We start from the raw sequence: 13,512 nt of genomic DNA on the forward strand, positions 1-13,512 counted from the left end.
TCCATCAACATTTGGGAGGGTATTTTCCTAATCCAACTTTCAACTTATTAAGGGGCCTCCCACTTTTAGAATAAGTATGATTAAATGTATTTTAAGGCAAATGAGAATAATATTGTGGAAATTAAAAGTTTTATACTGAAATTTAAATCAAAACACTACTTTAGGAGTATCAAAATTTCACAAAGACTTATGAAAACAATTAATCTTATTTAGTGGAATAACTGATAATGCCTGACCCTAAAACCTTTGAGGTTGTTTCTATATCTTTCATTCCTCGAGCTTGGCTGTATTTTGTTGGAAAGGTTCTTCAAATAGTTCTATGCCATGTATGAGTATATATATATATATATATACATACACACACACACTAGTTTAACTGTATGTATTTCGCACGCGTAACTTTTGATTATTTAAAATTAAATGATTTTGTGTATTGTGGAGATTTTTAATAAAGTGTAAAAATTCAAATCACTTTTCAAAAATCTTTCACATTTTAATATAATAATGTAAACATAAACATATACACATATATGTTTTACCAGTTTCAATTTCAAGTGGGTGATGAATCATTACTTTTCCGTTTGCTTACCTCTTTTCCTTGTTGCCATATGCTAAGAATAACTCATCAGTTTAAACCATATTTGTGTTATGATCATTTTTTTAATCTTTAAAATCTTTTCTTATTTTTAAAGTCAAATCTTTACAAAATTATTGATGACAATCTTATTACGTATTTAAAACTTTTAAATCTGGATCTTCTTAAATTTTTCTTATTCTAATAGTTTTATATTTATTTTTAGATTTTTCAAATCTTCTTAAAATCAAATTTAGTTGATTTAAAATTCTTAAACTAATGAAAAATATCGGTTGTCATTAATTTTGATGACTTCTAACAAAGAAAGGTTTTATCATAAATATATTTAATTAATTTTCAACTCTTAAATTAGAAAAAATATTGAAATTCTAATGACTTTTAATAAGGAAATTTTTTTACCATAAATATATTTAATTAATTTTTAACTCTTAAATATTAGGAAAAAATAGTGAAAAGACGATTTTGTCTAAAGCAAGAACTTTTAATGAAGGGCAAAAAGTTCAAACAATATTTCTAAGGCCCTTCACACTTTTAATATATACTAGTTTAACCGCACGTGCCTCACATGTGTAATGTTTGATTATTTAGATCAAATAATTTTGTCTATTGCGAAAATTTTTAGTGAAGTATAAAAGTTCAACCCACTTTTCAAGATCTTTCACATTTTAAGATAATAATGTAAATATAAATATATATTTTAGTGTAAACACATATATATTTAACACCAGAAGTTTCACGTAGTTGATCAATCATCACTTTTGCATTTGTCATGCAGTAACTCTTTCCCTTGCTTCCAGAGGCTAAGAGAGATGCATCAATTTGAACCATATTTCTGGTATGATTTTTTTTTTCTATATTTAAAATCTTTCCTTGTTTTTAAAGTCAAATTTGTACAAAATCATTGTTACATTCTTATTACGTATTTAATTTTTTCTTGTTCTAACGCTTTTATATTTATTTCTAGATTTTTTAAATATTAGTAAAAATTATTAATTCTAATGATTTCTAATAAGGAAAGGTTTTACCATAAATATATTTAATTAATTTTCAACGCTTAAATATTAAAAAAATAGTAAAAAGACAATTTTTTCTAAAGTAAGACTTTTAATCAAGGAAAAAAAGTTCAAACAACATTTCTAAGACCCTTCACACCTTTTATATTTATACATACATATATATATATATATATATATATAATATTAAAAGTGTGAAGACCTTTAGAAAAGTGATTTCAACTTCTTACCCTTCACTAAAAGACTCTTTTTTAGACAAAATTGTCTTTTCACTATTTTTTAATTTCTTATTTAATTATTTTTTATTATATTAACTAAATTTCCTAAACTATGTGGGACTCCTAAAATATATGGTAGGAGAATTAACTAATATTTTCCTTTCAACTAGGCTTTTTAAAATATATGAGACTCCTAAGATATATGGTAGGAGAATTAATTAATATTTTCTATCTGCGCATTGATAGTGATTCTAATTTATGTTTTGCGCAGAAATACTAGCAATCTGCATGATACTTGTGTTTTGTTTTGTACAGAGATACTAGCAATCTACGTGATATTTGTGTTCTATTTTGTGCAGAAATACGAGTAATCTATGTGGTATTTATGTTAGCTTTGGTTCTCTTTTGGGGTGTTTAATTAAGATAAAAAATTTCTACTATTCAATTAGAAAAATTCTCCTAAAATAGGACTGATTAAAGAAATACTTCTATAAATATTGAGATGTAATTTCTTCACTGTTTTTGTCATCATAATAGAATTCAATATCTCTGTGTATATATATATATCTTCTTTGTTTTCATTCAAATCATTCTTTATGGTCAAAATTTTCGCTCAGACAATAATTAGTTGGATCAAAATCAAAACTTTGTAATCATTATTATATTTTTTTTTATAGTTTACAGATCGTAGATGAATGTCGGTTGACTTTGAAGAATTTCTTATGTAAAAAGTTAGGTTTAATTGTATTGTTTTGATACCTTTATTATCTTATTATTTTATTTTAATATACAGATGCTAGATGAATGTAGGTCAGCTTTGAAAATATTTTTTAGGTAAAGGTTAGGTTTAATTGTATTATAGTAATATCTCTATTAGTTTGTTATTTTGTGATAATTTACAGTTCGTAGATGAATCTCGATCGGATTTGAGAAACTTTTGTGTGTAAAATTTAAGTTTAATTGTATTGTTTTGATATCACTTTTATCGTATTATTTTGTTGCAGTTTATAGGTGATAGATAAATGTTAGTCGACTTTGAGGAATTTTTTATATAAAGATTAGGTTTAGTTGTATTATCTTGATATCCCTATTATCATATTATTTTGTTATTGTTTACAAGTGGTAGATGAGTGTTGGACGACTTTGAGAAAATTTTTGTGTATAAAGATTAGATTTAATTGTATTATGTTGATGTATCTATCATTATATTGTTTTATTGCAATTTACAGATGGTAGATGAATATCGATCGACTTTTAAAAATATTTTTGGTAAAGATTAGATTTAATGAATAAATTCTTCATCTTTACATACTCAAAAAATATTAAATTTAATTATTATATTCGTCTTTATTGTTTAAACAAATATCCTATTTAATATAAGGTTTGAACTCATTAAAAAGAGGTACACGCGCAAGACGCGTACACCTAAACTAGTTTATATATATATATATATATATATATATATATATATATATAATCTATATCTATATCTATAATCTATAATCTATATCTATATCTATAATCTATAATATATTAAAAGTGTGAAGACCCTTAGAAAAGTGATTTGAACTTTTTACCTTTCATTAAAAGTCTCCGCAATAAAAGTGATTTCACTTAATTTCTTCAATTATTATATCTTTAATTTTTTATTATAAAATTAGTATGAATCATAATTAAGGTAATTCCCTTTTATTTTAGGATCCACAAAATTCCATTCCTATTAAATTATAAATTCTACAAGAATTGATCTACAAAGAATAGAGATCATACGTTAAAGAAAGTCCTAATGGGCGATGGTTTTGGGTTGTAAGGGTAAGGAATCTCTCTCTATATATGCCTATTATTCTTAAAAAAAATTAATCAATAGGGTCTTATAATTGTTTCACCTATGATTTGCAGTATTTTTATTTTTTTCAAAGCATACAATTTTTTTAATGAGACTAAGCTTCTCTCTGTTTATTATATTTCACATGTTTAATTTATTTCATGTTAATGCATTTTATATTTATCTAACTCCTTTATTTAATAACGTGCTTTTGATTTTATTTTGCAGTGCATTTATGACATAATTCAAGAACTTTGCCTTTTCGTAGAAATTGAAAAAAGAGCTAGCTATGAGTATTGAACTTTTTTGTCAATCGATTTATTGAAAGTTGCGACAAATTCCTTATATCGGTCGGTTAGTAATCCAATTCTTTTTTATATTCAATGATATTTTTTTCTGTTATAAAAAATTTATAAGCATAGCTTTCAGTGTGGTTTCTTGATTTTAATTTTTTTTTCTATTTATGTCCTTTTCTTTTTGTAAATAGCATTTGTTATTGAGTTTCTAACGTAATTTTTTGATTTAATTTTCAGATTTTGGATTTACTTTTCTGTTACGCTGATTTTACTATCAAAAATAACAAAACATTTTTTTATAATGTTTGTAAGTAACGTATCGTTATTAAATCTTTCATTAAAAACATCATTATTAATTATTTGTTTAGGTGTTGGTTAGGTTATAAAATTAAGATAATATTTTTTTTATGATGTGATTTTTCCAATATTAATTATTTTGGAAAATCAAAGAAAGAGGTATATTATGGCTGCAACTAATACCTTAGAGGTACATATGACTGCATATATCCAATGTATATCTACAATCATATATTTTCATCCAAAAAGTAGTTTAGTTTGAAACATATCTCTTTTTTACTATTTTTCATTTTAGCTTAGGCACATAAAATGATTAAAATAACTTCCATCAAAAAAATGTTAGAAAAATTCTAAGAACTATTGGCCTGAGCCATGAGCTCGAGGTACTCCTAATTAGGGTATATTGGATAAGAAGCAGTTTAATTATTTTTTTAATATTCTTAAAGTAATTATTTAATAACTTTTCTAATGTTTAGGCATGGTCATTGAAATATATCTTTTTAGTAGGAAAATTTTGTTGGTCATTCACTATTATTATTTATTTTAATTATTGTTTATTGATATCGGATGGGATTGAAGGAAAAATCTACTATAATGGTTAGAGATATTTTCTTTTACAATATTAAAATGCTTTTATAAAATTAAATTCATTGAAGTGAGGTACACGTGCGGGGTGCATATCCTAAACTAGTATATCTATATCTATATCTATATCTATATCTATATCTATATCTATATCTATATATATATATATATATAATATTAAATGTGTAAAGACCCTTAGAAAAGTGATTTAAATTTTTTGTCCATTAAAATCTCTCCTTTGGACAAAACTGTCTTTTCACTATTTTCTTTAATTTATTATTTAATTATTTTTAATATATTAACTATACTCTTAAAATATATGTAAAGAGAATCAATTAATATTTTAATAAGAATCACGATATTTTGAAGGGGGAGAGTCTTTTCCATAAGAAAAAAGTACTGGAAAAACATTTGAATTTAGGAAAATTCAACTTGAAGAAAAAGGAGACAAAAAAAAAAAGCTGAGACTAAAAAGAAAAATTTGAATTCATATTCGTATAAGAAGTGAAATAAATATCATTCTAACTAATTATGTCAATATAAAGACATTAAAATAAAATAAAAGATTCCTTGCTCTCTCTTAACATAAGTTATTAAAATTTCAAGTGAAAAAATACTCCTAAAATAGGATAGAAAAATACTCCTAAAATAAGATTCTATTAAGAAAATATTTCTATAAATATTAAGATGCACGCTAAATTAGAGAAGAAACTGATTTACTTATTGTGAAAATATGATTGATGCTCATCTAACTTGATTCGGTTGCATGTGATTGATGAATGCTTAATTTTCTAACCCTCAACTTCATTCAATGTGTGTGTCTATATCTTCTTTGTTTTCATTTAAGTCATTTTTTAGTGTCAAAATTTTACTCAGACAAGAATTATTTTCATCAAAACTGATGCTTTGTGATCACTATTTTATTATTTTGTTGTAGTTTTTCGTTTAGACAAGAATTATTTTCATCAAAACTGAAGCTTTTTGATCACTATTGTATTATTTTGTTGTAGGTTACAGGTCGTAGATGAATTTACAGGTGGTAGATGAATGTCGGTTAGCTTTGAGGAATTTTTTTTGGAAAGAATTAAATTTAATTGTATTATTTTTATATCTCTATTTTGAGAAATTTTTGTGTAAAGGTAAAGTTTAGTTGTATTATTTTGATATCTCTATTATGGTATTATTTTGTTATAGTTTATAGGTGGAAGATGAGTGTCGGAAGACTTGGAGAAAATTTTCGTGTAAAGGTTAAATTTAATTATATTGTTTTGATGTCTCTATCATCATATTGTTTTATTGTTTTATTGCAGTTTACAGGTGATAGATGAATGTCGATCATCTTTGAGAATTTTTTTTGGTAAAAGTTTGGTTTAATTAGATAAATTCTCTAAAAGATGCTGAATTTAATTATTGTATTCATCTTTATTATTTAAACAAATATCTTATTTAGTGTAACATTTAAACTCAATAAAGTGAGGTACACGCGCAAGGCGCGTACACCTAAACTAGTGTGTGTGTGTATATATATATATATAAGGAGAGTCATAGAAAAGGTGATGTGACACTTCTTTATGACCTCCATTTATATTTAATTCTTTTCTCTTCTTTTTTACATTTTTTCTTCATTTTTTACTTAATCAATTTGTTTAATAATTTTAAAAAATCTATCATAATTATTACATCTGAAACTAACGTTCACTCTATCTCTAGCGTGCACTGTAACCAACTAACGTTCACTAAACCCATGACCACTGCCCTTTGATCGGCTGAAGCCGGCGACGATGTCAGAGTGCCGGTAACAGGCAAGGATAACCCCCACTCCCTCTTTCTCTCTCCCCAATTCTCTCTACCCTCTTCTCTCTTCCGTTCCCTGTCCCCCTCCATCGTTCGAACCACTAGTTGCTTTCGCTGGCGATCAAGGTCGTTGTTGGCTCGACTCCGGCGACATAGGTAGCGCGCAGCTCCGATCACACGCAATCAATCCGACGGGTCCATCTAACAGTACTGTTGGTTCCGACTAGATCTGATTCCCACAAGTTCTGATTCCGGAGGCACTCCGGTGAAGCTCCGGCCATAATACCAAGCGTAACCCGGTGACTTCTAACCTTTGCTATTTCATTCTTCGTATAAATTCTAGTATTATCTCCTGTATCTTAACTTGCGCTTAATTTGCTGGGATTGTCTGTTGTCTTATATTTTTGGTTTATTCCATTGCTTAACTTATTTATAATTTGTGAGTTTGATTTTTTCTTTATTATTACATATATTGTGCTTGTGCCTTCTATTTTCTGTTGTTGCTTTATTACTGTCGTTGTGTGTTTTTTTGAGAGTTATGGCTGTGGGCATTGATGGTAAGATAGGGTCATATCCGAGGGGGTTGCGGTGGGAGCTTATGTTAGGGGTGGGAGAAGAGGAAAGGGCGGGTGTGGGAGTGGGGGCTAGGCCCGGTAGAGGAAGACGGGTTGCTAGAGTTGATAGGTTGCGGGTTGGATCTTAGAATATAGGTACTCTTCAGGGTAAGTCCATAGACCTGGTGAAGGTTCTTAGAAATAAGAGGATCAATATTGCGTATGTGCAGGAGACTAAGTGGGTAGGGTCTAAGGCTAGGGATGTGGATGGTTACAAGCTTTGGTACTTTGGTAGCGAGAGACGTAGAAATGAAGTTGGCATCTTAGTAGATAAAGAGCTTAGAGGGCAGGTAGTGGAGGTTAAGAAGATTAGCGATAGGTTGATGACTGTTAAGTTGATCATTTGGGGGGGCTACTCTGATCGTGTGTAGTGTTTATACACTACAAGTGGGCTTGGATAGGGGGGAGAAGATGTGGTTTTGGGAGGCATTGGATGAGGTGGTGAAAGGAGTGCCTAGTTCTGAGAAGATTATTGTACCAGGGGATTTCAATGGGTACATTGGGACGTTACCAGGAGGCTTTGGCAATGTGCATGACGGTTTTTGTTTTGGGGAGAGAAATAAAAAGGGAGCTGCTCTATTAGATTTTGCGAGGTTCTTTGGGTTGGTAGTGGTGAATTCGAGCTTCCCGAAGAAGGATGATCACCTGATCACCTTTCGAAGCGCGATAGCTAAGACACAAATTAACTTTTTGCTGCTTAGGAAAGGGGATAGGGTGTTGTGTAAGGACTGTAAAGTTATCTCGAGTGAGAATCTTTCGACTCGGCATAGGTTCTTGGTGATGGACTTAGTTATTAAGAAACATAAGAAAAGAAGGGGTGAGGAGGGTATACCTAGAATTAAGTAGGGCGGTCTTACGTCAGCGAATGCGAGAGAGATAAGGGAGAAGGTGGTGGGAATAAGGGTGTGGGAGTGTAGGGGGGACGTGGAGGGTATGTGGGATAGGGCGTCTAGGTGCATCAAGGAGACTTCTAGTGAGGTATTAGGTATTTCCAGGGGCTTTGCCGGCCATCATCGGGGGGATTGGTGGTAGAATGAAGAAGTTAAGAAGAAAGTAGAGACTAAGAAGAGGGCGTATGCTAAGTTGGGTGAGAGTAAGGATGAAGATGAGAAATGGGCTAATAGGGAGGAGTACAAGATAGCTAGGAAGAAGGCTAAGTTAGCAGTCAAGGTGGCTAAGACGACAGCGTTCGAGAGCATGTATGCGGGGTTAGAGGAGAAAAGAGGGGAAAAACAGTTGTTTAGGCTTGCTACGGCTAGGGAGAGGAAGGGTCATGACCTCGACTAGGTAAAGTGCATTAAGGGAGAGGATGGTAGAGTATTGGTGGAGGATGGTCATATTAAGAAGAGATGAAAGTCGTACTTTGATAGGTTATTGAATGAAGAAGGGGATAGAGTTATTGTATTAGGGGAGCTGAAGCACACAGAGGAGTGTCGTGACTTTAGTTATTGTAGATGTTTTAAGGTAGAAGAGATTAGAGAGGTTGTTCGTAGGATGCGTAGAGGTAGGGCGACGGGGCCTGATGAGATACCTGTGGATTTTTGAAAGTTCTCTGGCGAGGCTGGCTTAAGGTGGTTGACTAAATTGTTTAACGATATTTACAAGTTGGTGAAATTCCTGAGGCTTGGAGATGGAGTACTATGATCTCTCTTTATAAGAACAAGGGTGGCATTCAGAGTTGTAATAACTATAGAGGTATTAAGTTATTGAGCCACACTATGAAGATTTGTGAGAGAGTGGTCGAGTTGAGGCTGAGGAGGATAGTGTCTATCTCGGAGAATCAGTTTGGATTTATGCCTGGGCGCTCGACGACCGAGGCAATTCACCTGGTGCGAAGACTGGTGGAATAGTATAGGGAAAGAAAGAGGGATCTGTACATAGTGTTTATCGACTTGGAGAAGTCATATGACAAAGTCCCTAGGGAGGTGCTTTAGCGATGCTTGGAGGTGAGTGGGGTACTGGTGACATATATTAGAGCAATCAAGAACATGTATAATGGAGCTAAGACTTAGGTGAAGACAACGGGAGGAGACTCAGAGGATTTCCCTTTCTTGACGGGGTTGCACCAGGGTTCCACTCTTAGTCTATTTTTGTTTACTTTAGTGATGGATGTATTGACGCGACGTATTCAAGGAGAGGTGCCTTGGTGTATGCTTTTTGCAGATGATATAGTTTTGATTGATGAGATGTGGGGGTGTGTGAATGATAAATTAGAGGTGTGGAGATAGACCCTTGAGTCTAAAGGGTTCAGGTTGAGCAGGAGCAAGACAAAATATTTGGAATGCAAGTTTAATGATGTGAGGTAGGAAGATGAGGTGGTAGTAAGGTTGGATTCCCAGACGATGGGTAACATGGATAGTTTCAAGTATCTGGGTCCATGATCGAAGGGAATGATGAGATTGGCGAGGATGTCTCCTACCGTATTGGGGCAGGATGGATGAAGTGGAAGCTCGCCTCAGGGGTGTTGTGTGATATGAAGGTGCCGTCCAAGCTTACAGGCAAATTCTACAGGATACCAGTCCGTCCGGCCATGTTGTATGGAGCGAAATATTGGCCAGTCAAGAACTCTCACATTCAAAAATTGAAGATGGCGGAAATGCGGATGTTGCATTGGATGTGTGGTCTTAATAGGGGTGATAGAGTTCGAAATGAGACTACTTGGGAAAAGGTTAGAGTGCCTTCGATGGAGAACAAGATGCAGGAAGTCCGATTGAGATGGTTCGGGCATGTGATAAGGAGGGGCATGGATACCTCGATTCATAGGTGTGAAAATCTTGCTTTGGATGGTTTCAGGCGGGGTAGGGGTAGGCCAAAGAAATGCTGGAGAAAGGTAATCAGGCGGGACATGGAGCAATTACAGCTCAATGAGGACATGACCCTAGATAGGAAGATCTAGAGGACGCGAATTAGGATTGAAGGCTAGTGCCAGTTTGAGTCGTTGGGGTAGGGCATTACTTGGTAGATGTATTATTCTTTCTAGGACACTTTGTTGCATGCTTTATTACGAATGTGTTTACTATTCTTTGTTTATTATTCCTTGTGGGTGGCGTATTTATGTCTTGACATCTTGTTCCATACTTTATTATGTATTTATTTATTATTCCTTGTCTTGAGCCGGGGTCTATCGAAAACAACCTTTCTACTTCTCCTAAAGTAATGGTATGGACTGCGTATATCTTACCCCCCAGACCCCACTATGTGGGAATACACTGGGTTTGTTGTTGTTGTTGTATCATAATTATTACATCTAATTATATTTCATAGGTTACAAAAAACCTCCTTCTATTTGCATTCTCTACTTAAATAACATGTTTCTTCAACTTCCTTCTTTATGGCCTAATCAATTTATAAATAACAATCATGAAGTTGTTGGATGCACATTTTCCTTTTCTCCTCCTACTTCTTCTCTTCCTTTTTGATTTTTTCCTTCATTTTTCGTAAATCATGTTTTTAATAGTTAAAAGAGATGATATACAAAAGCTGACATGATAATGTGGCCACTACTTTAATGGACATGTAGTATCTTGAAAATATATCTGCATTATCATCGAATTTGTTGCAAATTGATTTTGAACCGCCTTGAACTTGTCTTCAACCTCGTTTCACCAAACCATTAGATCTTTGAACCGTAGGCTCTGATACCACTTGTTGGGTTCGAAATCGAGCATATTATTGATATGATTTGGTCAAACAACCTACATATTATAAACTAATAAATTAATATTGAAAAAGTATAGAACCTATTGGGAGAAATCTCCCCCTAAACCAGACTCTTTTGAGGACTACATTGGGATTCTACTATGTTTTGGTATGAGAAAGGGATTTTCTATTTATAGAGGCCCTAAACCATCCCTCCAAGAAAGAGATTTTTTAAATATGGAAGAGTATTATATTTTCCTTTAAGGAAAAAAGTAAAAATAATTATGGTTATTTTATTTTCCTTTCAAAAAAAAGTAAATCTTAATTTTGGTAAGAAAATCAGGACAAAAACCCTAACTATAATACAACCTAAATTCCTCATCTTATATTAAAGTAATGTCAAACATCATACTCAGACATGCACTCTTATCTCCTTAAGCCTTAATTGTTAGAGTTATTTGATACCTGTGCTAATAGGAGAAACCCGATAAAGCACTAGTTACTTGTGGCCCGTGCTAAGTCTAGATTCAAAATCTAAATATAAAATAATAATAAATTTAATTAAAAAAATTTAATTTATAACATATTCTTTTACTACATAACCAATGAAACCTAATGAAATATGAATCGTTGATAAATTTTTATTATTATTAAATTTCACCAAAAAATTATAATGAAAATAAACATAAAAAGTATTCTAATTTACTTTCTTGTTCATAGTTGTGGTATTTTTAGTTTTAACACACTTTTTTAGAAATTCTTTTCCTCTATAAAATAAAAAGTGATCTTTACTATGTTACATTAATTAAATAGTGCCAATTTAATATGGCCTTTTGATTATGTAAGAATTCACTTATTTTTTAAATTTAATTTTTAAAAAAATATTAATACCATCATAATCATAAAAAACATTTTTATAGAAATTACTTATAAAATTTAAAATATAATATAAATCAAAGAAAATAAAGAGCTAAAAGTAATCCATAAAAATTTGCTACTCCTTTATCTCAATTTAAGTGTCTCTTTTTCTTGGTTGAAAGGATAAATTGGCCAATTTAAGCTTTTTACTTTCTTTTTTTGGGCCTGTCTTAGAAAGAGAGTTTCTTTATATATTTAGCAAGTTATTCAATTTCTATATTCTACATTGGCAAGTTTAAGAATATATTCCATTCGTCTCATATTAGTTGTCCATGTTATAAAAAATAGTAGCCCCAAATTACTTGTCAATTTACAAAACCAATAGAGAAGTAATTAATTTTTTTCATTTTACCCTTACAATTGGAATTCTTTTTGAATGTGTATGCAAGTTTATAAATTTTTCAATTTTTTTTAAGGGATAAATAGTAAAATTATCCTTCTTCTTTATGATTTTTAGGGACATGTGAAAGGAAAAGTGTAAACTAATATAAGACAGTGGAAGTACACACTATTAGAAATTACCCCTATGGTAACAAACTTTTTGGCAACGGTTCCAAAAGTATCGCCATAGATGGTCTATTGCAACGTTTTCGAAACACCCTAGTTTCTGGACCTTAGAAAATTTTCTGAAATTCTGATCTCTGGACCCAATACGACTTATGGGTACGGGCCGTATGATAGGGTACGGATGGTATGGTCCGATCGTATACTGACTAGTATTGGTTGGTGGGATAAATTTTGGTTACTAAAATGGATACGACTTAGGGGTACGAGTCATATTGGTAGTTACGGGTCGTTTGGTTCCTTAACTTAATCTTAGACTTGATTATTTAGGTTGAATCTGAGTACGAGTGTTTTACCATGAGCCGTAAGACAGGGTATGAATCATACTAGGGACTCATATGGTAAACGGTGTTCAATTTCTCAAGTATTTTATTCTGCCAGGGATGCGGGTCATGGATATGGATCATATGCTGTGGTCACAACTTGGTTGGATGAGTCGTATACTAGATAGTGTTTCATCCAAGGGTTGAGTCTTGGATATGAGTGGTGAATACCAATCATATTGGGAGGGTACGAGTTGTGAGGGCCAGTCGTATCCCTGTGACTAGATTTTGTGCAACTTAAGTGGGAGTATTCTGGATATTTCTCTACTTATCCTAATAAGGTTCCACTACTTCTAACCTACTTGGGAGGATATTTACCGTATTATTCTATTCATTAAAACTTAAAAACTCTTCTTAAACACTCTATAATTCTCTTAAGAGCTATTGGGCAAAGGGAGCTAGGGTTTCAACTAAGGGATCAATTTGGGGCTTGCCTTGGTAATTTCTTTCCGCCATCAACTTGGTTTAAGGCATGTTTCTCTTCCCCCATTGTTAATTTAATTAAAGGCATGATTTATATGAATGTTTTTATGATTTTACTATTACTTGGCTTTGGCTTTCAACTATGAGTTTTTTTTTGGGGGGGAGGGGGTTGATGTTGATTGCTTGGTTATGGTTTTTCATGGTTTTAATTATGCTTTTATATGCATTAATAATGGTTTTGGATAATTGGATTGAATGAAAATGGTTTAATGGTAATTGGAATTGGTTTTGGTTATATTATGCCTCAATGCATTTGACAAAATCTTATAAAAGATATGTTCATTACATTTGACTTCTTTTAATGGAACTTTAACATGTTTTAAACTTGGTAAAAGAATTATGCATGGT

This window comes from Capsicum annuum, chromosome 9 (genome assembly GCF_002878395.1).
Source record: "Capsicum annuum cultivar UCD-10X-F1 chromosome 9, UCD10Xv1.1, whole genome shotgun sequence".
NCBI lineage: Eukaryota > Viridiplantae > Streptophyta > Magnoliopsida > Solanales > Solanaceae > Capsicum > Capsicum annuum.